Consider the following 23,677-nt stretch of genomic DNA (forward strand, 5'->3'; position numbering starts at 1 on the left):
GGCCTGTTGATAGGTCAGTTGGCGAAGAATTGGAGAAAGAAGATATTTCTGGGAGTCATAAAATGAATGAGAAATGGCCCATGCAGTGATCTCTTGTGCAGTACTTTCGGGTTTATAGTGTACTTGGTGTGTGCAATCTCATTTCAATTCCACCAAAAGAGAAAGTATGTATTGCGATCATATTCATTACACAAATAAAGAACTGGAAATAGATATCAATTCCTAGACTTGAAATATTCAACATGACTTCAATAACACTGTTGGCAAGGGCTGTGCACACATATACCAAAACTTTTGGCTTCAAATATTCGATCAGTCCTTCATGATGCAGCATCTTTTAGTTGCAAACTAACAATGAGTATATATGACATATTTATTATAATTATTTATGCCACGTGACATTCTTTATAACTATCAATGTTAGATATATTATGCACCTGTTTTGATTTTTTTAGACAAGGATTAATGTAGTTAAGTATATGTTAAGGATAGTATGCTCTTCCTTAGATTTTTTTTTTTTTTTTGCAAAAAGGTCTCACATAACTCAGGCTCACCTTGAACTTTCCATGTAGCCCAAGGAGGCTCATGAACTTATGACCCTCCTGTTTCCATTTTCTGGTGCTGGAATTTCAGGTGTGCACCAACACACCTGGTTTCTGCAGTGCTGGATTTGAACTCAGAGCTTTATGGATGCTGGGTAACAACTCATCCAACCAAGCTTCATCCCAAGTCCTCTTCCTACACTTTTAATTTGACAAATTTTGTGGAACATTGTCTTTATAAAATTTACTGTTTTATGTCTAGTTATGAAAGCTATTCTTTGAAATCTAGCTTCTTCATATTTAGCATTTTCCTTCTTTTTTCACATTTTTGTGATGGCTAGAACAAGTTTCTTCTGTTAGCTAACTCTTTAAGAATACTTTCACTTTTGTGAGTATTTGCCTATATACATGTATGTACATCATGTGTGTGGTACCCTTGGAAGTCAGAACACAGCGTCAGAATCTCTGGGAGTGAATTACAGGCAGTTGTCAGCTGCCATATGGACGCTGGGCACCAAACCCAGGTCCCCTCTGAAAGAGCAATAACCTCTGAGCCATTTCTTCAGCCTTGTAGCCTGATATTTGATTATCCTCATTATATCGAACATTGTATTAGATGATATTGTTTTGATTCTTTGTTAAGGGAGTTGGTTTCTGATACTAAATATTATTATGGGTTAGGGAGATGACTCCATTGGTAAAATGCTTGCGCACACATGGGTCCGAGTTTCATCCCCACAATCCACATAAATAACTTTGGCATGGTGATGCACACCTGCTATCTGGACATTGGGAAGGCAGAGGCAGGTAGATCCCTGGGACGCACTGGCCTGTCTGCCTAGTTTTCTTAAATTGCTTAAAGCCAATGAGAGACCCTGTCTTAAAACTTAAAAAAATGTGGACAACACCCAAGGAATGACACCCAGGATTGTCTTTTCTCCTCACATCTGGTAATACATATTCCTAGTTCAACAACGAGTCTATCAAGTGACAGCCAAGCATTCACATAGGCCTAGATCTTCACCTGAATGGTTTAGTTCTTAGCAGGGAAACTTGACTCTTTATTTGCTATAGATGATCCAATGAGCCGAATATATAATCCTTTACATTCACAGTGTCTTACATTCTTTCTCTTATGAAAGACTGCAGTACAAAAAGTTACATTGGCTTGTTTATAGAGTGTAGATTTAAAGTCAAAACCGATGTTGGGCAGAGCACTGAGTTGTCTTCTTATTTTGTTACAACGTAAGATCCTTCCTCTCCACCCTTTAGGTAGCTGGATCTCTGGGCCATATTAGCCTGGCTCCTGTCCTTGCCTGATTCATTTGGATACACACTTGCTCCCCTGTTCTTTTCTCCCTGCAGCTTTTGCTCTTTGCCTTTTTCATGTAGAGCTGGGGCTCTGGGCTTCCGTTTTCAGGACTTAGCAACTTTGAGACAGAAGCTGATTGCTGCTAAAAATAAGGGGAAAGGGGCTTGTCCATTAAAGCCCATGTAAAGCAGCCTCTTCCAGGTTACCTTTCCCCAATTACCATTGTAGTCCCCACTTTTTTTTTGAGGGGGGCTGTTTTTCTGGGATGTGCCGTTTGGTCTGTATCCTGCTGTCTTTAATGGACATTGCAGAGTTTATGCTGATGTTTCTTTTGCCTCTATGTATCAAGCCCTGGACCTCTGGGGACCAGATTTAACTCATTTCTTGTCTTTTGGTGACAAGCTCTGTGGCCTGAACTAGAAAAATTTAACAAGTAACAACAGAGAGACAGGACTCCAGGCCTTCGTTCATGATATTGCAATGTAAACACAACTGTCGTCCCATATTTCACTGGATGTAGCCGGATTTGACTTTCATTGGTAGAAAAATGGGATGTAGTTTCTCTCTCTCCAATTGGTATCTCCTGCGTTTATCATGGAATAAGGAGCATAGAGTGATTGTCGGCAATAACCAGTCAGACTATGTAAATTATATATGAAGGCCTGGAAGCGGTCCCAGAAATAGCTCAAGCCTTAGCATCTCTCCATCAAAGGCAAGACTGCCTTCCTGGAGGAGATTATGCATTATGCTCCTCAGATGTTTATTCAGGCTCATCTTCCCCTGGAAGGGAAGGTTTGAAATATCAACGTAGATTCTCCTGTAGAAAACAGAAATCTTTACCTCTGATGACATGATTGGTTATTCCTCACTCAACACAACAGGCGTTTGCTGTGTTTTCCTTATGCAACTGGCACTTCATTTTTGCCTCTATAAATGTGGGAAGTTGGGCTTTGATTTTTTGGGCAGCAACTCTGAGGCAGAAGTCAGTTTTTAACATTTCAGTTGGGGGCTGGAGTGGTGGTTCCGGGGTTAAGAGTGCTTTCGGCTGCTGAAGACAGTTCAAGTTGGTTACCAGTACCTTTGTTGGGTGGCTCGCAACTGCCTGTGACTCCATCTCCAGAGGGCTGGATGCTCCCTTCTGGATTCTGTGGGCACTTACACATATATGCACATACCCCACTGACTGCTGGCCACATAAATAAGTCTTTAGGAAACTTTTAGAGTCCTCAGTTGGGGAGAGGATTTGTTGAGAGCTTATAGAGCTTACCATGGAGACGTGAGTTTGAACCTCCAGAGTTCATATCGTCACTGCTTCAAATTTCAGGGCTGAAGAGATGGAGCCAGGCAGATACCTAGGGGTCACTCTGGCCAGCCTAGCAGCATCAGCTAGTTCCAAGAAGTGAAAGACTCTATGTCAGAAAAAGTAAGGCATATGGCTCCTTAGAAATAACACTGGAGGATGATCTCCTGCCTCCACATGCACACATGCGCCTGTGCACCAGCGCATCCTTGCATATACACATGCATAAAAATATGAGGGAGATACCATAAATTATCAGGCAATCATGGTTTTTTAAATATTATTTATTTTTTTTGTCATAAAAACAGAGTTACATAGGGTATAAAACACTGTCTCCACATCTCTACATAACATATCAGGCAAGCTCAGTGATTGGCATTCTTAGACATGGCATCAGTGAGCGAACAGGAAGATGCAAAGGAAAGATGATGTTTGTATTGTTTCCTAATCGGGTGACTAGAACATATTGAAGAGCACAGTTGACCAATGTGAAGGAACAGCCTTGTCCACAAACCACACCCTCCCCCAGAACAAAAGATTCCTATACCTTAAAATTAAGAAGCACGGTAGGAAATAAATCTTGGGTTGAAGGAGAAGCAAAATGAAAGGAATACGGAATTATGTTTCCTGTATGGAAAGATAAAGCAGGATTCTTAGGATGTGTGTGGGGTAGTGAAGCAGTGAAGATAATATTTATAGCATTAAATTCACATGTTCTTCCAAGTGAGGAAAATGAACAACTAAGTAGAAAAGTGGGGAATGAACAACAAAATCACCACAGGAGAGCAGCAAGATGGAGCAGTAAGGTTAACTGAGGGGTTAGTTACTTTAAAAAGATTGTTCTTTGAAAGAAAATCAGTAGAAAAACCAGTAATCAATCTAATGAAAAAGGACAAGATCTCAAATAGTCAAATGTTAAGTTTCATATGGGTTGAAGGGGTTAATAACCCCAACAGAGGAAATTAAATCATAAAAAGACATTTACCTACTCATATTCAAATAAATTTAAAAATATTCATGAGATGAATAATTTGCTACCCAGGCTAGCTACCACATGCTACTAATCTTCCTGGGTCAGCCACTTCTGAGTGCTGGGGCTACAGATATGCACAATATGTGTAGGGCCCTATTGTATTTTAAAAATACAAGTAGAATGGCCCTGTGTAGTGGTTCATACTAGAAATCCTAATACTTGGGATACTGGGACCAGATTGCAATGAGTTCGCAGTCAGCCTAAGCTACACTGAGAGTTCAAGGAAAGCCTAGGCCGCAGAGGAAGACCCTGCCTCAAAGGTACAAGCAAAAGTGCACTTCTGTGCCCAGCTTTCTGTGCTTAGGACCTGAGGTCCTCGAGTTTTTGCAGCCTGAGCCATCTCTCCTGTCCTTGGCACACCTTTTAAAAAGGACACATCGTGTGTAGAGTGTAGGATTCATGCCTGGATGTCGCCTGCCCTGCCTGGCTTTGCGGATGATCTAGTCAGTTATATCAGAAAACCCACTTCTGACCAAAGTGGCTTATGGGGTGGGGTGCAGCCTGGAAAATGGGACAGTTCTCATTTTTCATTATTCTTGTCACTTACCATGACTTTGTGATCTGCAAGATACTTCATTAAGTAATAAACAGTTCACCTAATGTGTCTTTGGTAAATTTACATTCCCCAATGGTGTTGACTTGAATTATATGAAGAGACTACTCATGACTGATGTTTAATAGCTCTATTAAACCAATCAAAAGGTGCCTTTCACAGAGTTTGATCAAATACCTAGGGGTTCTTATAAATTCCTTGCATCTAAAGATGTCACAGACTCTGTGTTGCTTAGACTGACCCTTGTCCACAGCATGCATAAACATCACTGTTAATTTTTTATCTGTCTTTTAAGAGTTGCCAGTGAGCTCTTCTCAGGGTTCTGGAGAGGTGGTTCAATGGTAAAGAACACTTGTGGCTCTTGAAGGGGACTTGGGTTTGATTTCCAGCACCTAGATGGTGGCTCACAACCTTCTGGAACTTCAGTTCCTTGAGCTCTGACTTCCTGTTTTGGCCTTTGCAGACACTGTACACATGTGTTACACATACCTATATAGTAGGCAAAACACCCGTACACATAAATTTAAAAAGAAAGAAAGCTTTCCATTTCTCATAGTTTCTCTGGCTTCCCTTTAATTACAAGTATTTCTTCCCATAATGGGATATGAAAAAGCAGAACTTTATCTCTGGCGACTTCTCATTTCAGGATATTATTCACCCCATCAATAATGCATGGGGCATCAATGATGCATGGCAGTTGTTCTGGTCCAGATGAACTGCTCTTCTTTCTCAAGTGGGAAAATTTGAATAATAAAAATGTCAGTATGAGATAAATGCTAGATGATGTAAGAAAGGTCGGCTTTACAAACCAGGTTTGTGAGACTTCTTAAACTTCAGAGGCTTCTCTCACAGCATGTTTCCTCTAACATCTAATTGAAATAATAAAACATGCTATAGGGAAACAAACACGAGTGTTATTGTAGCTCTGCTTATTCATTTTTGCTTTTAGGGAATTTTTGTTTGTGCAGAGGGACACAAAAGAAAGACCAGCGTGTTGGGGAAAGAATGTGAATTTTTCAACAATCACTTTTTCTTACCAGTATCCTTGTGTTTCGTTATATATCACTTATTTACACGTATTTTAGGAGGAATAAAAAGTAGCCAGTGTGTGTGTGTGTGTGTGTGTGTGTGAGAGAGAGAGAGAGAGAGAGAGAGAGAGAGAGAGAGAGAGAGAGAGAAATATCTCCACGAGGGCGGAGGAGATAGCACAGGTAGTAAAGTGCTTGACCTGTGAGCTTGATTCCCAAACCCATGGAGAAAGCTAGCCACGGTGGCATGTGCTACTGCTGAGGTAGCAGAGACGGGCCGAGCTCTGAAGCCTGCTGACTGGCTAACCTAGCCTACTTGGTGAACTCTAGGCCAGAGAGAAAGAGAGAGGGAGAGTGCCTGTTACAAAAAGTCAGGTGGCTAGCTTCTGAGGAATGACAGTCCAGTGTTGTCTTCTGATCACACACATGTGTGTGTTGCACACACCCAAGAAAATTTAGATTAAGTGATTTTATGCTTCAATCGCATTTTGATGGAACAGAAGACTAGTAACATTTGATTGGGGGAACAGATTATTACACTGGGCTGGAATGGAACTGTGTGTTTCTACAAGTTATAGGTGAATAATTCCTGCTGGAATTTAAACTCATTCATGCTGCTACCCAGTTTGGAAAGAATAATTGTAGAATAAGATGACATAATTGAAATTCTCCATCTAGGAAACATTTTATGCAGTTCTAGATCATAAATGCAACATCACTATATTACCTTATAAGCTGAGATTAATTCTGAGGAAATTTCATAGGTTTTAATGAATCTTTGTCGTGGTGAAGATATGGCTGCTCTAGTTTCTTGTAGGCTTTATTTGCAAGATCTAGAAAATGAAATGAAATGAAAACTTTGGAAGAAATAACTTTTGCCCATCATCTGCTGGAGGTCTCAGCTAAGCATGGAGCAGTTGGGACTGACTGGAGCAGATACCTCTTGGGGTTTCCTCTTGCTAGTGGAGTTCCTCCGAGCTCTGGAAGAAGACTGGCAGATGCTCTAACCCACCATTCTGTCTGCTGCATACCCAGGTGCCATGCTGGCAAGTGAAGTGAGCAATGGGGTTGCATTTCTGCACCTCATCCACCAGCTCATTCTCTGCCTTTGGAGGCCAAGAAGGTTAGGATTTGTTAAGCTTTTGCTTCTGCCCAATAGGCGCTAAAGGCCTTTGGGAATTAACAGCCTTCTAGAATCTCAGGTGGGGCTGGGTATTTGATGATAGTTTATCTGTCCCCAAACCAGAGAACAGATATTTGTAGGGGAAAGAGAAGCTTCTAGTCTCACCCCCTTTTCCATTTCTTATGTGTGTTTCATGCATGCGTATGTATGCATGCTTTTTGAATGTATGTTTTCTAACATAGTCTCCATAAAACAGAGTGCTCTCTGTATTTCCTTATTTGACTTCTGGATGCCACACCTACCCAGAATTCACATGGGGTTTGGGGATCCGATCTCAGGACCTCGGTCTTGGGAAGCTCTAAACTACTGATGCCATTCTCTCCACATCCTGAAGCTGCCAGTCTTTGATACTAAGCCCTGAATTTGAAGAAGAGTACTGTTGTGCTGGGGGCCTTCGTGCTCCTTCCTTTCTAGATCTGAGAGTGTGGCTTAGCTATGGTAGATACATAACAGCCAAAAGAGCTGGCTTGGCAGCTTTTCTGGGAAGAGCCAAAGAGAAAATATTTTAGTTGTCTTGGGTCATGTTTTCTTCTCAACTCTGACATTTAGCCCCAAAGCAGCTGTAGACAGTATGCAAATAGATGAGCCTGGCTGTGAGCCTAAAAATTGTATGAATGGGCACTGAAATGTGAATTTCAGACATTTCGCCTGTGTATGTGTTTGTCTTGTACATGTGTAGAGGGATGTGCAAGATGTGTGTGTGCATGCAGGTGGAGGTCAGAGGTCAAAGTTAGTTGTTTTTTTTCTCCAGTGGCTTTCAACTATTTCTCCTCCTCCTCCTCCTCCTCCTCCTCCTCCTCCTCCTCCTCCTCCTCCTCCTTCTTCCTCCTCCTCCTCCTCCTCCCCCTCCTCCTCCTCCTTCTTTTTCTTCTTCTTCTTCTTCTTCTTCTTCTTCTTCTTCTTCTTCTTCTTCTTCTTCTTCTTCTTCTTCTTCTTCTTCTTCTTCTCCTCCTCCTCCTCCTCCTCCTCCTCCTCCTCCTCCTCCTCCTCCTCCTCCTCCTCCTCCTCCTCCTCCTCCTCCTCCTCCTCCTCCTCCTCCTTCTTGTGTGTGTAGGGTCTCACAGAACCAGGAGCTCACCGATGGCCTGGATTGACTGTCCAGTGAGCTGAAAGGTTCCTCCAGTGGCTGCTTCCCAATTCTGGGATTGCAGACATGTGCTGTTGCCCAAGTTCCTTATTGTCTCCTGGGGGTCTGAACCCAGGTCCTCATGCTTGCAAGACAAGCATTGAGGTATCTTCCCAGATTCCCACCATACCCCAGCACATACACAAAATAGGAAACTATTCTATTTCATAAGTTGTAAAAAAAAATGTAGTGGCCGTATATGGAGCGTCGAAGCACCATGGCTCTGTCTAGTTTAATACGTAGGAAGTATTACATTTCAAAAGAAGCAGCTGGAACAAATGCTATAAGGTTAATATGCAAAATTATGGCAGAGGAGATTTCATGTGAGTTAAAAATTCTCATCCCATCTTAAAGCTAAGAGAGAAAAGACTTATCTTGAAGTGTTAGTTGAGTATTATGACAATGGAGGAATAGGGTTTGATGGATCTTTTAGATGCATCGCAATTAATAACTTAATGTTTTTGAAACTTGAAAGGGACCAAATGGATAGAATTTGGTTGTATAGATTACAAATAGAGTGTGGTGTAGAAGCGAGCAACTGTGAAGTGCTCTATCGAGGGATATGCTGGGCCTTCAGACTCCCTGTCTCCAGTGTGTTAACCGAAAGACAAGGACCAGGGGGCAGTTCTTGAATTGCATATCATATGCTCCGCATACTGGTTTGGTGCTTTGAGATATGCTTCTACACCCCCAAAGTATGAACGACCTGGTTCAGTTTTCCTATAAAACAAAACAGAGCTCTGTGCCTTTGAATACGCTCCCCTTTCCTCTCTCCCTAGCACACCCTTGCATACACTTCGCTTGAAGGACGTGAACTCCTCCTTTATTCAGCTGTTAAGCAGGACTTCCTTTGTCAAGCCTTCTTATATCTGTAGTGCATACCCTTTCTTTCTAAAGAATCTGCTGGCAGAGACAACCACTTACCTGCCTCATCTCAGGAACTAACATATTTTTGAAGGAAGTAGATGCTCTCTAACTCTGTATGTATAAGGTTCTCCTATATTCTCCATAACACACAGAGATTGCCTTCCTGCTTTGTGGAGTTAACTGAGTATCTTTAACATGAACTGAGTAAACATATCTGTGGCTACAATAATGCTTCATCCTGTGCTGATTGACTATGGGCTTAGTGCAGCACACTTGGAGTGACATTTAATTTACTTCTTGATATAAAGAATGAATCCTTATTGTCATACTTACACATAATATAAAGACTCAAAGGCTTTACAGAAAAATTCCGAAAATAGATAATTACAAAATTTCTATGCTTAAAATGCTAAGATCTTTTGCTAGTATAACTTCTAACATTTTTCCATAAAAATATTTCAGCTGCAAACATTGGTATGTGAAAATGAAGATCATGAAATTATATTTTAATACAAAATGGGGCAATCCTTTTGAAAACTGGTTTGTTATTGCTGATAAAATTAAACTTTTATGACATAGCCCTGTAATCTGCTCTATCTGAGAGTTACCAGCTTCTACTCAGAGTCTTGTACTACTGTGTTAGGCACTTTTCTCATAACAGCCTCAAATTTAAAAGTAACCAGAATTGACATCAACTGACAAAAGGATATTACGTAGTAAGAAAGAATGAACTATTCATTTGTTTCCATAATTACTAGAGTACTATGACTCGTGGCCTCCAGGGTCCTAGTTATGGTTTTCAGCACAGAGTGACATCTCCTGTTTCAGATTTATTCATCTGTACACCGCAGAATCCTCAAATAAGAAGACAGGAGTAACAAGCAAACAGCAGTAACAAAAGCAACAACAAAGACCCAAATGTATCTCTGTTGATAAAATAGTAGAACATGAAGGGTTGGGAGAGGTAGATGAAAATCTGCTGTAGAGATAAGTAGATGTGTTTCTTCCATAAAATAGATGAACACATCGTGCTTTGCAAATTTGGCAGCTAAATGATAGTAGAAAAGTCTGAAAATGCATCAGATTGTGTGATTTTATTTGTAAGGTCTACTGCTTGTGAATTAATACTAGAATAAAACTGATTTTTATGAAAAGTTCCAAGAATCACAAACATCAAAGCAAAACTTTTATTTCACAGCATCAAAAGGAAAGACTTCTGGATAACAACAGGTCCTGTCATACAGAAAACAAAACAACAGGACAAAGCTTGGGTTGGGAACCAGGGTTTTAAATTGTGCACACTGGAGAATAAACAGAGGTCTTCATGAATTCATAATGAAAAGAGAGAATCTAAGTAGAAAACCATACTTCAAGCATTTTAAATTTCTCTAAGAGACAGAGCTCACGCAGCTTCCTAATGTTTTGAGAATGTTTGGTAGTGTTTGGTGTGACCAATGAGCAAAGGAAGACCACATTGTGATGAGTTCTATGTGACCCTGGTGAATGGTCGCAAGGGTGGCTGTTTAACATGGGGACAAAGGGAATCCTCATACATTCTGTGAGCCCATAAAATGTCTTTAGAAAGCAATATGGTACATACACATACACACAGAATGAAAGTGAGAGAGAGAGAGAGAAAGAGAGAGAGAGAGAGAGAGAGAGAGAGAGAGAGAGAGAGAGAATGTTTACAGTGTATTTGACAATCTCCTCTCTCCTGCTTTTCTCCCTGCCCCTCACTGCATTCCCCTCCCATGCTCTCCTTTTTGTAACCTTCTGAATTCAGTTAGTGCTGCTTGTATACATGTGAGTGTGAGGCTTGTATACACTAGAGTGTGGGCAACCACATGCCAGAGGCCATAGCCCCTGAAAAATCTGACTATCCTTACCCAGCAGCCATGAAATGGCAATATTCCCTCAGCTAGAGATGAGGCCCCTTGAGCCTGTGCCCTAGCCACACTGGACTATTGACCTGCTTACTCTTGTACAGGTCTTGTGCATACAGCCACAGCTTCTGTGAGCTCATCATGTCTTGTCACATCTAGAAGACACTGCTTCACTTCACAGCAGTGCTTCCGACACTCTGACTCCTACAGTCTCTCCATCTTCTCTTCCACAATGTCCTCTGAGCCCAGTGAGAGAGAGGGTGTGATACAGATGTTTCATAGAGTGCTGGACACTCCACAGTCACTTAAAGACCCTCCTAGAAACATATTTGTCCTGGACCAGCTGGTTCAATATGTGATCATGAAAGTATGCACAGACATGTCGATGTCAATTTATTTGTAATAGAAAACCAAGATCTAATAGAAGAAACAAACCTAAGTGATGATGACATCAAATGCTAGTGAAGCTATGGAGCAGTGGGAACTGTTGTCCATTCTGGTGAGAAGACAAACAGGACAGGCATGTCGAGGGATTATGTAACACCTTTATACCAGTTAACATGTCTTCACTATGGGATTCAGTTACCCATAAAACTGAATATATAACAAGAAAATGGCTTGAATTGTAAGGCCCTCTAGATACCTGCATTTGAATACTAATAGATGCTTATGTAAGTCATAATTCTCCCACCTTGGGAGCAGCCAACATGCCTTTCAGCAGATGAACAGATGAACTTTGGCACACCATAGGATTTAGCACTAAAAAGAAATGAGCCATTAATGTGAGACTATGTGATGGAACCTGCAGTGCACATTGCTAAGTGAAAGAAGCCAGTCTGAAAATGATTACACCTTGTGTGCTGCCAACTACGTGTTATTCTAGAAAAGGTAAAATTGTGGGGACAATAAATAGATCACATGAACAGGAAGCACACAAGAGTTTTTAGCAGTGGGTATTAGTCTTTTGGGGGCAGTGTTGGTGAGTTTCAAGTGATAGGGGCAGGGAATACATGGGACCTCTCTCCACCTTCTTCTTAGTGTTAGTGTGAATATAGTTACATATAAAATTACTATAGAAAATTTATCCATTTGGAACATAAGCTAAACAACCAACAGATATCTCTAACTATTCACCAGAGAGGAATTAGAGTGTATTTAACTCATGCACATTGAAACCATAAGCACACATGTCAACAGTAATCAACTCAAAAGTTAACCCACAGTGTATATAGACATATGCTTTGTTATACTATGTTAATATAGGCAAGATAATTCTATGTATGCAATTAGGATATGTATGTATTAATATCTGAACAAGTATACATAATGGTAAGCAGTAATTTCAGGGGAAATTATGGCATTTCTTCAGGATGGAATTAAATCAAGGCTGGGTAGTTTGCTTCATTTCTTTATGAAAGGACTTAATCTTTGGCTGGCTGGTAGGACTCAGATGCTGGTTAGAGAATTGTGTATGCCCATTTTAAAGATTGCTTATGTGTATGTGTAGGTGAGTGCTGTGCATGCAGAGGCGGCTGGAAGAGGGCATCAGGTCCCCTGGAGCTAGAGTTAGAGTTATAGGCCAGTGTGAGTCACCTGACATGCACGCTGGGAACCAGACTCAGGTCCTTGGCAAGAGCAGCAAGTACTCCTAACTGCTGAGCTGCCTCTTCAGCTCCAGAATTTGTATATATTTCATTTTGGAAGTACTCCATTTAAGAGAGACTGTGAACAATGATGCTTGATTTGCAGTTGGGTAGTTTAACATGAGAAGCACTCAAACAACGAATCTGGGAAGCGCTAATGCCATGTATATATATATATTTGCACTTCCAAGGTTGTATCTTCAGAGCTCCAGAAGAAATGAAGAAATTGCTTTACTGTATTTTGTTGCAATTCCAAGCTTAGTATTGAGGGAACTGAGTCGACTTGCTGAAGAGAAATAGAACCAAGAAGAGCTGACGAGGTTTGCACTAGCACCTACCTTGCAACACAGAGTCCTCACAGGCTGAAGTTTGAGCTCACTCTGTGTTCTGACTACATAACAGTTTACTCCAGTGTTTGTTTCAGAGCTGATATGAAAAGCAGGAAGCAGAACCTCTCTTCCATTGTCTCCCACACATTCAACACAGCACTTTACACACTGGGTAAACAGTGGCCTGTCTCAGTACATCTGGCATTTATTTTTCCACGGACACCAATAATGCATCTTGTGATTTAACTCATTTTTGCACTCTTTACCCTGGAATGGCTTAGATCGTATGTATTGAGAGCTCAGTTTCACGAGATGGGATGTCAGACTCCAGGTTCCAGCAGTATGTTGACTCTGATAAATCTGAGGGCCACCAAGTCTCTTTCCAAAAGCTCGGGTGACTCTCACAAATCAGTGTCTTCACTGATGTTTTCAAAATTAATTTTGGGTTTTTATTCTTTGGTGTTTTCATAGATGTATGTAATGAATTTTAGTTATTTTACCCCCATGACCTCTCAATCCCTCCTTTCCCACTGAAACGCTTCTTCCCAGCAAGTATACCTACCTTCTTCTCCTTGTCACAGTCACTTACAGTGCCACTGGCTGGAAACAAGTGATCAAAACAGGAGCCTGAGAGGGACCATTCATGGTCCAAATATAGCAGTCGACAACATAGTGTTGTGACTTAGTGTTATGATCAAAGAATGCTAAAAGGTATTTAGTAACTCTCCAACTCTAGGGTTTCTGACCATGGGTGCAGAGAGCCGGAGAGAGTAGAGTGACCCGTGGCAAGCCTTGCTGTATTGCAGCATCTGCTCTACTGCTAGTTCCTGCCTTGGTGATCAGTGTCCCTGCCACATACAGACTGATCTTCTCACTACAGAGTCAGCTAATCACATCCTTCACAGCTGAACCACAAATTACCTTGGTGGTTCCAGGCTTAGGAAATAATATGAAACCATTAGGATGGAAGGATTGAATCTACGCTTAGCAGAGCTTAGACTGGATACTGGAATGAGGATGCCTTCAATTAAATTTCAGCACTTGCTGGGTGTGGTGGTAAACACTTTAAATCCCAGTTCTAGGAAGGCAGAGGCAAATGGATTTCTGAGTTTGAGGTCATTCTGGTCTACATAGCTTCCAGGTAGCTAGAGCTATATATAGAGAGAGCCTGGTTCAAAAAACAAAAACAGACAAACAAAATGAACCAAAATAAAATGTCAGCTTTTTATATATTTGCTTATTTTTCTTTTAAAAGATTTATTTCATTTTTAAAATTTGTGTGTGTGTGTGTGTGTGTGTGTGTGTGTGTATGTGTATGTGTGTACATATACACAGAAGGGGGCATTAGACCTCCCTGGGGCTGGAATTCTGTAAGAGATGTAAGAGGCCTGTGTTAGGAACCAAATACAGATCCTTTGCAAAAGTAGTACTCATTCTTAACCTCTGAACTATCTCTCCAGTCCTGTCTGTCTGACTCCTTCCTTCCTTCCTTCCTTCCTTCCTTCCTTCCTTCCTTCCTTCCTTCCTTCCTTCCTTCCTTCCTTCCTTCCTTCCTTCGTTCCACATCTATGAGGAACTCTCCCTATAATTTTAAATACTTTATTTTTATTTTTTATTTTTTTTGGTTTTTCGAGACAGGGTTTCTCTGTGGTTTTGGAGCCTGTCCTGTAACTAGCTCTTGTAGACCAGGCTGGTCTCGAACTCACAAAGATCCGCCTGCCTCTGCCTCCCAAGTGCTGGGATTAAAGGCGTGCGCCACCACTGCCCGGCCTCTCCCTATAATTTTATAAAATGTATGAGAAGATAAAATTCTAGCAGTTTTTACATATTCCCATCTGAAAACAGGTAAGAAAGGAATGTGATTTCATCCGTAAATAAGCATTTCCTGCTGCAATTATTCTCTCCTTGATTGGCATGAATGATATTTGGTTACATAACACCTATTGTATAAGTAACCCAAGGATTTCTGCTGACGAGTGGCAATTCTACACTTGGAATAGGTCTCATTTTGACTTATACCAACAAAATACTCATCTGTATTGCAGGGATCATTTGAGAGCAAGCTCCTGTGTGAACTAAGTTAACTGAGGTCAAGTACTCAGAACAGTCACAAGCTAAGCAGAAACTTAGTGATGATATTTGTACTGGCTTGTTTTATGTCAATTTGATACAACCTAGAGTGGTCAGAGAGGAAGGAGTCACAATTGAGAAAATGTCTTCATAATGTAGTCAGACTTTTGGCAGGACGATTGGCTCCCCAGTAATGACACAGAGACTTACTATTAATTATGAAAGTTTGGCTGATAGCTCAGGCTTATTTCTAACTAGCTCTTGTAAGAAATTGATGTAAATGGTTTTAAAGTACTTTCATAGATTTATTACCTCATCTCCATAATGCCCATCTTGCTTGCTCTGTGTCTGGTTGACAAACTCACCTTCTTCTCCCAGCATCCTTCCTGTCTTGAAAATCCTGCCTAGCTATTGGCCATTTGGCCTTTTTAAATTAAATCAATAACAGTGACATGTCTTCACACGGTGTAAAGGAATATTCCACAACACCATAAAACCAACTGTAGGCATTTTCTTAATAAGTGATCAATGCGGGAGGGCCCAGTCCATTGGTGGGGGCAACGAGGGAAGGTACCATCCCCGGGGCTGATAGGTCCAGGTTCTATAAGAAAGCAGACTGAGAAAACCAGAAAACAGGTCAGTAAACACTACCCCTCCATGATCTCTGCATCAGCTCTTGCTTCCGTATTCCTGTCCTGCTTGAGTTCCTGTCCTGATTTCCTTTGGTGAGGAACAGCAATGTGGAAGTATAAGCCAAATAAGTCCTTTCCTTCCCTACTTGCTTTTTGGTCATGGTGTTTTGTTGCAGCAATAGAAACCCTATCTAAGATCATATTACCATTATTTATAAGAATATTCTTCTTTTTTTTTTTTGATTTTTCGAGACAGGGTTTCTCCGTAGTTTTTGGTTCCTGTCCTGAAACTAGCTCTTGTAGACCAGGCTGGCCTCGAACTCACAGAGATCTGTCTGCCTCTGCCTCCCGAGTGCTGGGATTAAAGGCATGCGCCACCACCGCCCGGCTATAAGAATATTCTTAAACATTTCAGTTCTACTCAGATATGCTTAAAAGCACACAGTTCATGAGAGTCTGCAGAGAGAACACACACTGAATACTGCATTAGTAAAGAGCTGCTGTTTATCCTCTCCAGTCTTTGACCACTGCACTATGAGGAGTCAGACTTTGACAGCAAGTAGGTCAGACATGACCTTGGCCCCAGACATTCAAGTCTCATGGGAAACCATATGTGAGTTTATGGTGTTAATTACAGCTCTTGTGTATGGACCTATGCCTCACAAGAGAGAGGCTGTTGCTCTTGTGAGGTTAGCAGGGTCTGGGAGACACTATGGACTAAGGACAAGAGCTAGGGATTTAGCTAAGAGGTAGAGCCCTTGCCTAGCATGCTCAAGGCCATGGACTTCATCCCAGAAAGTTGAGCAAATAATAAGAACTTTCTTGTGGGACCTAAGTATTTGAACACCTAGTTAGCATGTTATGTCTCATGTACCATCCCTGAGAAAGAATTTCAGTTCCTCTTTGGGGCATTAATTGGTAGAAGATAGAACCTGAAGTCCTATGGGAAATTTAGCATTAACTGGCTGAAAGCATGCTAGAAAATGGTTTTGTTTCTGCTCCTTGGTCTCTCTCCCTCTCTTCCTCCTATTTCCTTTCCCCCTACCCTCCCCCTTTTCCCCAAATCTGCTTTTCCCTCCCTCTCTCCCACTCTTCCCTCCCTCCTTCTTGTCTCTTCCCTCTCTGCTCTTTCTTCATTTACTTAACTTTCCTCTTTTCTGGCTGTCTACCAGATTTCCACTAGTGTCTGGACCAGATCAGAGTGTTCTACTGCAAATATAATTTTCAGTTCTTTTGAAAGATAGCACGCAGAGAGATTAATAGCTAAAATTCCATTTGGAGGGATGATTAGTCAGCAAAAAGATGCCCTGTGTTTCATTGTGCGTTTTTCGAAGGTCAGTTACTCTCCTAGGTCTTGGTCTGGCAGCTCTAAAAGCCAGCTTTACGTATGTGGCAGAGGAGGCTTTGCACTCTCCCGAAAACCTTTGGATGGGTACCAGTTCAACATTACAAAGAAAGAAAAACAAAAGGTACCCACTTCTCAGGCAGCTCTACTGAGCCTTGGGTCACCTGTGCTATGGAAAGGCATTGCTAGTTGATTGGATATGTGTCATTTCCACAGGAGCAGTGTAAGCTCATAAGTGTTGGAGGTGTAGGAAACGGAAAAGGGCCAGGCAGCAGGATGCTTAAGGGCAATACTGATGCCACTTTTGTGTTGGGGCAGAGATGCAGGTGGTTCATCCTCCAGTCGCTAGTGTTATGCCCAAATCTGCTCAATCCCCGCAAGCCAACGAGGAAACCAAGAGTCCTATATGTAAAAGCAAAGAGCCTTTATTTTAATCAAGTTTGCAAATTCAGTCTCCCCACATGTCCAACGTATTGGAATAACCGGAGAACCCTGAACTCAATTAGAATTGGGTTTTTATAGTAGTAACGGTAGGGGTGAGGGGTTTCTGAGGTTTAGGACCCCTGATTGGCTGACATTTGTCTAGGGGTGTCCTGGTGAGGTGCGCTGGCAGGTGCTCTATCTACTACAGTGGTTGGAATGTCAGGTATTTCCTTTAAATGGGAATGGGTGGGGGTAGGGTAATCTCAGTTTGTGGTTCTTTCCTGCAACCAGGTATTGCTTCAGGGTAAACTACTGAGACTCAGGCCTTTTATTAAATTTATTAAGAGCCAGAGTTCTACTCTGGCAGGTGATAATGGTTGGAAGTAAAGACCTTCCTTTGGGTGACCCGCCTATACTTAATTTATCATGGCTGGCCCTCACAGCTAGCACATCACCTGAGCTGCTCCTCCTTCATCTCTGTAGCCTGGTACTGGGTTGTGAAGGAGTCAAAGTTAGCTTCTCCAGGAAATGAGGTTAAACTAACAGGCATTTCTCAGGCCCAGAGGTGCGCTTCATTCTTTCGCCTCCCTCAAACACAAACTGGGGTACAATATGGATGAAATGAATATAAACTGGGCTTAGCTTGGGGAAATCAGATAGATAGTTACTGTAACGGAGGATATTACTATCTTTTAGAAAATTATCAATTTATGTGTTTGTGTATGGGCATGAATGGCACATCTGCCGAGGTCAGAGGACAATTTGTTATGGTTCTCTCTTTCAACTGTGTGTGTCCCAGGCATAGCCCTAAGGTTGCTAGGTTTTCTGGAACCACCTCACTTGTCCTGATATTAACTTTCTTTTGTATCACCAAAGCTGGTAGTTTCTTATATTGCCACTCCCATCGCCATGGTACAGAAAATCCCGTCTTTTCTAGAACTTCTGAAATAGAATCCTTTCATGTTACTTCTACTAAAATTTTTTTTCTAATTATGCCTGGTGATATCCTTGTCATCCGACTCTCAGTCTCTGCCTTCTTCACCCCATTTGACCTCACTATTGAATTTGCTCCTTTGAACATGGTGTGCCTCTTCTTTTCCTGTGGTTGTCTACCTGCCTACTGCATTTTCTTGCTTCTTCTTCTGTGTGTGTAGGTCTGTGTGCACATGCACATGTATGGGTGTACATGCGTGTGTGGAGCCCAGAGGCTGAGGTCAGTTGTCTTCCCCAGTTACTCTTTGCTTTAGGATTTCCCCACTGTTCCCGCAGCTCACCAATGTAGCTGACCTAGCTGCTGCACAGTAAGTTCCAGGGACACTCTGGTCTCTACCTACCCTTCAGTTAGCATCACCTAGCTTACTGGCATCTCAGCATGGGAGGCAGTCACATCTCCTCCTGGACCAGACAGGCATTGTTCCATTGTGTCTGATATCATCCCACGGAGACTTGCTTATTCTGAGGCCTAGGGTGTCCTCTACATTATTCCTCCTCTGATCCTCAGTCCAGTCAATAGTGGCCCCATCTCAGCATTTTAGGTGTCAAATTCTGGATCAGTGCCTCGTTTCTGTATTATTCCCTGTCCTCCTGCTTGTCAACTCTCCTTTCCTTTCCTTTCGATACTGTGCCTCAGAGTTTCGGCACATGAATCTTTGGTGTGTTGGTGAGGGGCTCCATTTAAACTTGGCCCAAGTCATAGCAGTAGACATGTTCTAAATTTAGAGCGTTCTTGTGGTTTTGTCCAGACCCTGTGTCCAGCATCTCTTCTCTATGTCTGATATGTTAAATTCGATAGAAGTGGAATGATGGGTTTTCATGTATTGATGCATCTTGTCTACAATGAAAACCTGGCGTTACTTAGTGGATTAAGTCAAACAGCTTTTTGCTGTTTGCTGTCAAGCATTGTGAAAGAAAGAGCCCATCAGCTTATCTCAAAAGAATCTTGTTAATAGTTAGATCCTCCAAAGGCACATGGTCTGTGTTAGTCACCTAGGTGCCCTAACTGAGCTAATAATACTGTTTTGAATGATGTTTTGTTCCCAGTTCCATCTTGTATTGTATTAGTAGTATAAAACTTGAATTTTGTGGTTCTGGAGAGATGGCTCAGTGGTTAAGAGTGCTTGTTGCTCTTCTAGAGGACCAGAGTTCACTTCTTGACAGCCGTGTTGGACAACTCACAGATGCCCATAACTCTAGCTGTGGGGCATCTGGAGCCCTTTTCTGGCCTCTGAAGGCACATGCACCATGAGGTGCACACAGATCTGCACATGTGTGTTGATGTTGACTTCTTTGTTAGGAGTATTAGGTTTGTGTATGTGTGTTCCCTGGGCCTCCAACTATGCATGATGATGTGGAGAATCAGTTTCATTTTCTTTCTGGTATACCTGTCTTTATCCCTTCTCGTCCCTCTTTTCTTTCTTCATTTAATTGTATAATTTTCATGACATAATTTCTTATCTTAGAACCCATTTGTCTCTGAATAATACTGATGCAGCTTTTTCAGCCTTCTCAGAGTTGGTTTTCATGTACATTTTATAAATATATTTTTATACACGTCTCTTTGTGACTTTCAGTCTGTGGGATGTGTCTTATAGGGGATGCAGAGTTAGAACACGTTTTTTTTTTTTTTTAAACTCCTATTTGAAAAAAAGTCCTCTTCATTCTGGCTAGAGTTTTTAGAATATGCATATTTAATGTAAATATTGATATTTTTACTAATATTTGCTGTTATTATTTTTACTTTTAAAATTTTGCTTTTATATTATGTGTGTGCTCATGCGTGCGTGTGTGTGCATTCAGCGCCTGCAAAGTCCAGAAGAGGGTGTTGGATTCCCTGGAACTGGAATTATAGGTAGCTCTGGGCTGCCTGCCTGAGCTGGATGTTGGGAAACAAACTCAGGTCCTCTACTAGAGCAGCAATCATTTCTAACTGCTGAGTCATCTCCCCAGCCCTTGTCACTATTTCTATATGGCTGGTACGTGTATCATACTTTAATTTTTAAACAAGCTTGTGTGATTTACTGACCCTTCCCTTTCTCTGTCTTTCTGTCTCCACTCTCTTCCTACCCTCTCTCTGATCTTCCCCTCACTCCTCTCCACACCTTTCTCTGTATGGAGGATGAAATAACGGGCTATAGTGCTGAGTGAAAGGTCATGTTACACATGGTTACATGTGTATATGCTTTTGTATATTTATTAATGATGTCATACCCAAGCTACTCTTCTCCAGCTCTATTTTCTCATTTGGTACAGGGGCCTGAACCAACAGTGTGAGGCAGGAGTTTTCCCACTGAAGTATACACCAGCCTCGTATTCCATTGTTAATCTGTATTAGTAAGAGTTGTTTTCAAGTACTTCCTCACTAAGTCCAATCAGATATTAGTTTTTCTGAGCATTTTTATCACTACAGTATAGATTATACTTTGCATTCTTCTTGTCTGTGCCACGTTTATGAGTTAGAACTGTACATTTTAGAAAATATAGCAATTCTAAGTTCAGGTACTTTGATATTGATGGTTGCTCTTGCTATATTTTTATTTGCAGTTTTCAGTGTTTCCTGGAATAAATTTTTAAATTGTGGACATTGTCCTTGGTCAAAATTAGAAAGGTTCTTTTAATTTTAAGAAGAATTTCCTAGGTGAGTCCTTGTTTGAGCATTGCTTAGAGTCCAGCGCCACTGGTGCAGAGATCGTGTGCCATCTTAAGCAGGAAGGAATCCATGCCCTGTGAGTGGACCTCCTGTGTAGGAATGTAACAGCTGCTGGTTGCCTTTGAGTCTGCAGGCCCTCTGTGTGTCTCGTGTGATTTCAGTGAGGATTGATGGAGTCAAGCCCGGGAGTCACAGGGCCTCCCTACACTTCTCACCTTCCCAACATGCCTACTGTGGCCGTTCCTGGGACCAGGTGTCAGAGTTGCTGGTCCTCACAGCCTAGCTGGTGCCATGCTCTTGATAGACCTACTTATCTACTGAGCGAGCGGTGTTATGGGGTGGGGGCGGTGTTATGGGGTGGGGAGGCAAAGGCAGGGGTGGTCAAAGCCAGGAAGGAACAACACAGGTGTCTCACCCAAAGATCAGCATTGACCTAAGCCATGGACATTCTCACACCCTTAAGTAGATTCACATGGCTCTGAAAGTGTTGGGTGTTCATTTTATCCATTTATTGTCATTTTTATTCAGTTTTCTATCTTAGACAGTGGATACACTAGCCTTCTCCCTCAGCCATAGGAAGGAATTCCCAATAAATTTTTCTTTAATGTCCTCAATTGACCTTTAAAATATGTATGAGTGTATATATACATACACATACATTTACATATACACATACTATATATACCTTCTATACATACATGATATACATATATAATTGTAGATCATATTCATCATGTATCTATCTCCTCAAGTTATCTTCCTAAAATATCCCTTTTAAAGGAAGATTTAATTCATGTGCATAAATATTTTGCCTGCATATATGTATGTGTACCATGTCTGTGTCCAGTGTCCCTGAAGGTCAGACCCCCTAGACTTGGAGCTACTGATGCTTGTGAACCACCGTTTGGTTTCTGGGAACTGAACCCAGGATCTTAGTGAGAACAAGTGCTCTTAAATCCCAAGCTACTGTTGGTTTCTTTATGTCATCCACTGACCCATTCTGAGACAAATGATTTGTTAGATACCATGAAATGTTTGCTTAACCAAACTGTACTTCAGTTTGTTAGATTCAACTTCAGGTTTCTAGACTATGAGACTTAACTATGAGTTGTCCAGATCTCTCAAATTTAGTCAAAGAAAATCACATGTTCAGGCATAGTTCCAAGTTTAATTCCACATAACAGGTGGAATCTCTAAGCTGCCCTATCTGCTCGACCTTGTTTGCATTGTAATTCCATCTGTACCTCTCCCATGAAGGTTCCTCACCCAGAAATCATTGCCCCTTCTACAGCAACGATGACTCTCTTGGGTATCCAGATAGCTCTACAGCATGACAAACGAGTTGACCCTCTTATTCCTGTTTGTTGTTTCTCAGAGGGCTGATCCCAGGTCATGAGCTTCTAAAATGGCTCTGGTTTCAGGTCCCAAGTTGAGATAGTGTCCCTATAAATGGTTCTGTCTGTGTCTCCTTTTCACGAAAGTCCCATGGGATCTCATTACAAGTCCACGATTTTCTCAGGAGTTACCATCAAGCTTGTTCATGATTCATGGGTTGTTCTGGTGTTTAGCAGGCAGAGCTGAGGTCTCTCTGATCCTAATGTTCAACACCTGTGCCCTGTGTGATATTTCCCTTTCTTAAGTCTGTATTACTATGACAAGGCCAGATGCTTGCTACATATGTGGTCATTAACAACCTAGCCTTGGAGCAGCGTGGGAAATGGCCTTGTAGCCGATTAAGCTGTTTGAACAACAGCCATGGAGCTAACATTTTCATTCATTATTGTGTCCTTTCCACTTATGTACTCGTGTCTTTATGTCTTTACTCAAACTATTCTAAATTCTGAGATTTCAGTTCTATAATGATAACTTTAAACTTTTAATTTTTATCCATTTATTTTTATGCACATGTGTGCATGTGTGTGTGTATGTGACCCATGGCAAGGGCATGGGAGTTAGAGAGCAGCTTTGGTGATCATTTCTCTCCTTCTACAGTGTGGGTCAGATTGATAGAACTCAGATGGTTGAGCTTGGTGGGAAGAACCTGTACCTGCTGAGCCATCTAACCAGCCCTATAACTTTTTAGTAATAGAGTTTTTCATCTTGAGTCCCTTCTCAAATGCATATTCTAACATTCATGTAAATGACTGGAAATTATGGATTTTAAATGCAGTAAACTTGTGAATCATCTCTAGAGTTTGAATGGTTGGTATATAGCTCTCCTATTTGAGATTGTAAACAATAGTGTGGGGATGAGAGGTGGCTTAGTGGTTAATAGAACATACTACTATTGTAGAAGACATGAGTTTGGTTTCCAGTATGCAGGTGGAGTGGGCCACCACTGCCCATAACTCCAGCTCCAGGGGATCTGGTGCTGCCTCTGGCTTCTAAGGGCAACTCATAACATATGCTAACACAGGTATACACATAAGTACAAAATCAGCACTGCTTCACATTTAATAGGGGAGAAATCAACTTGCTTGCAGTGGATTGACCTTGCCAGTGTTAGATGCAAGGGGCTTCATGGGATGCCTGGGTGTTCCCATGGTACTTTGTAATTTTTTTTTTTTTGGTACTTTGTAATTTTAAGAGACCCGATGGATTACTCTTCTTTGTTTTATAGGACAGGGTTTCATCTCGTGTAGCCCAGGCTGACCTTGAACTCATTAAGTAGCTGAGGATGACCATGAATTTCCAATCTTCTGCCTCCACTACCCCAGTGCTGAGATTATAGGGTTGTATGACCCACGCTTGGTTTTTGCCTC

At 41.5% G+C, this 23,677-nt stretch overlaps 1 protein-coding gene across 1 annotated transcript in view; it reads left to right on the forward strand.

Moving 5' to 3' along the window:
* The window catches only part of Ryr2 (ryanodine receptor 2), a 566,260-nt gene that overhangs the window by 172,434 nt on the left and 370,149 nt on the right, over positions 1–23,677 (forward strand). The gene's annotated exons all lie outside the window — the stretch shown is intronic.

Source organism: Microtus pennsylvanicus, chromosome 4 (assembly GCF_037038515.1).
Source record: "Microtus pennsylvanicus isolate mMicPen1 chromosome 4, mMicPen1.hap1, whole genome shotgun sequence".
NCBI classification, from domain to species: Eukaryota; Metazoa; Chordata; class Mammalia; order Rodentia; family Cricetidae; genus Microtus; species Microtus pennsylvanicus.